Consider the following 4,656-nt stretch of genomic DNA (forward strand, 5'->3'; position numbering starts at 1 on the left):
AGTGAGACCAACCCCACTGTGTTACACTATAGATGGGCTGTATGGTCCACTATGTTACACTATAGATGGGCTGTATGGTCCACTATGTTACACTATAGATGGGCTGTATGGTCCACTATGTTACACTATAGATGGGCTGTATGGTCCACTATGTTACACTATAGATGGTCTGTATGGTCCACTATGTTACACTATAGATGGGCTGTATGGTCCACTATGTTACACTATAGATGGGCTGTATGGTCCACTATGTTACACTATAGATGGGCTGTATGGTCCACTATGTTACACTATAGATGGGCTGTATGGTCCACTATGTTACACTATAGATGGGCTGTATGGTCCACTATGTTACACTATAGATGGGCTGTATGGTCCACTGTGTTACACTATAGATGGGCTGTATGGTCCACTATGTTACACTATAGATGGGCTGTATGGTCCACTATGTTACACTATAGATGGGCTGTATGGTCATACACACTACACAGTGTAGTTCCTCTTGATGTCCATGAGGTGGCGGCAGAGTTTCAATAATGTCACACCAGGTTCACAACATGTTTTCATGTGAAACAAATCAAATTGTGTTTGTCACATGCGCTGAATACGACATGTTACAGTGAAATGCTGACTGACAAGCCCTTAACCAACAATTTAGTTGAGAACAATGTGTTAAACTAAAAATGAGAAATAAAATTAACTAATTAAAGAGCATCAGTAAAATAAAATTAGTGAGGCTATATATAGGGGGTACATTTACATTACATTTAAGTCATTTAGCAGACGCTCTTATCCAGAGCGACTTACAAATTGGTGCATTCACCTTATGACATCCAGTGGAACAGCCACTTTACAATAGGGTCTAAAGTAGTGCACTATGTAGGGCATCTAACTGGTACAGAGTCAATGTGGAGACTATATATAGGGGGTACTGGTACAGAGTCAATGTGGAGACTATATACAGGGTATTATGGTACAGAGTCAATGTGGAGACTTTATACAGGGTCTTATGGTACAATGTGGAGACTATATACAGGGTATTATGGTACAGAGTCAATGTGGAGACTATATACAGGGTATTATGGTACAGAGTCAATGTGGAGACTATATACAGGGGGTACCGGTACAGAGTCAATGTGGAGGCTATATACAGGGGGTACCGGTACAGAGTCAATGTTGAGGCTATATACAAGGGGTACTACGGTACATTGCCAATGTGGAGGCTATATACAGGGGGTACCGGTACAGAGTCAATGTGGAGGCTATATACAGGGTATTATGGTACAGAGTCAATGTGGAGGCTATATACAGGGGGTACCGGTACAGAGTCAATGTGGAGGCTATATACAGGGGGTACCGGTACAGAGTCAATGTGGAGGCTATATACAGGGGGAACCGGTACAGAGTTAATGTGGAGGCTATATACAGGGGTACCGGTACAGAGTCAATGTGGAGGCTATATACAGGGGGTACCGGTACAGAGTCAATGTAGAGGCTATATACAGGGGGTACCGGTACAGAGTCAATGTGGAGGCTATATACAGGGTATTATGGTACAGAGTCAATGTGGAGGCTATATACAGGGGGTACCGGTACAGAGTCAATGTGGAGGCTATATACAGGGGGTACCGGTACAGAGTCAATGTGTGGGGGCACTGGTTAGTCGAGGTAATTAAGGTGTTTCTTTCAAGTCCAGTTGTGTAAATTACTTAACAAAAATGTAATTAAAACTCCACTACATTCTGTTGTGTTTAATTTTGTATCAGTAGTTTTACTCTTTCTGTTTCTTTACAGCCATTATCCTCTACACCTTCAATAATTAAATAATGCTTCCTCTCCTCTCCTCTTTCTACACATCTCCTCTCCTCTCCTCTCCTCTCCTCTCCTCTCCTCTCCTCTCCTCTCCTCTCCTCTTTCTACACATCTCCTTTCCTTCTCTGCTTTTAATTTTACTTCACTACATTCCCAAATAAAATAATACATTTTTTTTACTCCATACATTTTCTCTGACACCCAAAAATACATTTCGAATGCCGGACAGGAAAATGTGGTCATCACTACTGCCTCTGATCTGGAGGACTCACTAAACAGAGAACATCCCTGGTCATCACTACTGCCTCTGATCTGGAGGACTCACTAAACAGAGAACTTCCCTGGTCATCACTACTGCCTCTGATCTGGAGGACTCACTAAACAGAGAACATCCCTGGTCATCCCTACTGCCTCTGATCTGGAGGACTCACTAAACAGAGAACTTCCCTGGTCATCACTACTGCCTCTGATCTGGAGGACTCACTAAACAGAGAACTTCTCTGGTCATCACTACTGCCTCTGATCTGGAGGACTCACTAAACAGAGAACATCCCTGGTCATCACTACTGCCTCTGATCTGGAGGACTCACTAAACAGAGAACTTCCCTGGTCATCACTACTGCCTCTGATCTGGAGGACTCACTAAACAGAGAACTTCCCTGGTCATCCCTACTGCCTCTGATCTGGCAGACTCACTAAACAGAGAACATCCCTGGTCATCACTACTGCCTCTGATCTGGAGGACTCACTAAACAGAGAACATCCCTGGTCACCACTACTGCCTCTGATCTGGAGGACTCACTAAACAGAGAACATCCCTGGTCATCACTACTGCCTCTGATCTGGAGGACTCACTAAACAGAGAACATCCCTGGTCATCACTACTGCCTCTGATCTGGAGGACTCACTAAACAGAGAACATCCCTGGTCATCCCTACTGCCTCTGATCTGGAGGACTCACTAAACAGAGAACATCCCTGGTCATCACTACTGCCTCTGATCTGGAGGACTCACTAAACAGAGAACATCCCTGGTCATCACTACTGCCTCTGATCTGGTGGACTCGCTAAACAGAGAACATCCCTGGTCATCTCTACTGCCTCTGATCTGGAGGACTCACTAAACAGAGAACATCCCTGGTCATCCCTACTGCCTCTGATCTGGAGGACTCACTAAACAGAGAACATCCCTGGTCATCACTACTGCCTCTGATCTGGAGGACTCACTAAACAGAGAACATCGCTGGTCATCCCTACTGCCTCTGATCTGGAGGACTCACTAAACAGAGAACATCCCTGGTCATCCCTACTGCCTCTGATCTGGAGGACTCACTAAACAGAGAACTTCCCTGGTCATCACTACTGCCTCTGATCTGGAGGACACACTAAACAGAGAACTTCCCTGGTCATCACTACTGCCTCTGATCTGGAGGACTCACTAAACAGAGAACATCCCTGGTCATCACTACTGCCGATGATCTGGAGGACTCACTAAACAGAGAACATCCCTGGTCATCACTACTGCCTCTGATCTGGAGGACTCACTAAACAGAGAACATCCCTGGTCATCCCTACTGCCTCTGATCTGGAGGACTCACTAAACAGAGAACTTCCCTGGTCATCACTACTGCCTCTGATCTGGAGGACTCACTAAACAGAGAACTTCCCCTGGTCATCACTACTGCCTCTGATCTAGAGGACTCACTAAACAGAGAACTTCCCTGGTCATCACTACTGCCTCTGATCTGGAGGACTCACTAAACAGAGAACATCCCTGGTCATCACTACTGCCTCTGATCTGGAGGACTCACTAAACAGAGAACATCCCTGGTCATCACTACTGCCTCTGATCTGGAGGACTCACTAAACAGAGAACTTCCCCTGGTCATCACTACTGCCTCTGATCTGGAGGACTCACTAAACAGAGAACATCCCTGGTCATCCCTACTGCCTCTGATCTGGAGGACTCACTAAACAGAGAACATCCCTGGTCATCACTACTGCCTCTGATCTGGAGGACTCACTAAACAGAGAACATCCCTGGTCATCCCTACTGCCTCTGATCTGGAGGACTCACTAAACAGAGAACATCCCTGGTCATCACTACTGCCTCTGATCTGGAGGACTCACTAAACAGAGAACATCCCTGGTCATCACTACTGCCTCTGATCTGGAGGACTCACTAAACAGAGAACATCCCTGGTCATCACTACTGCCTCTGATCTGGAGGACTCACTAAACAGAGAACATCCCTGGTCATCCCTACTGCCTCTGATCTGGAGGACTCACTAAACAGAGAACATCCCTGGTCATCACTACTGCCTCTGATCTGGAGGACTCACTAAACAGAGAACATCCCTGGTCATCCCTACTGCCTCTGATCTGGAGGACTCACTAAACAGAGAACATCCCTGGTCATCACTACTGCCTCTGATCTGGAGGACTCACTAAACAGAGAACATCCCTGGTCATCCCTACTGCCTCTGATCTGGAGGACTCACTAAACAGAGAACATCCCTGGTCATCACTACTGCCTCTGATCTGGAGGACTCACTAAACAGAGAACATCCCTGGTCATCCCTACTGCCTCTGATCTGGAGGACTCACTAAACACATGCTTCGTTTGTAAATTATGTCTGAGTGTTCCCATGGCTATTTCTTAAATAAAAAAACAAGAGAATTGTGCTTTTCTGGTTTGCTTAATATATGGAAGGTCAAATAATAATAATTTTACCACTTCAGTATCTTTTAGCAATGACGTTTACATTGTATTTGACTGGGTGAATTTCACTTTTACTTGAGACATTTTCTATTAACATATCTTTACTTTTTCTCAAGTTTGAAT

The sequence above is a fragment of the Oncorhynchus keta genome, chromosome 35 (assembly GCF_023373465.1).
Source record: "Oncorhynchus keta strain PuntledgeMale-10-30-2019 chromosome 35, Oket_V2, whole genome shotgun sequence".
NCBI lineage: Eukaryota > Metazoa > Chordata > Actinopteri > Salmoniformes > Salmonidae > Oncorhynchus > Oncorhynchus keta.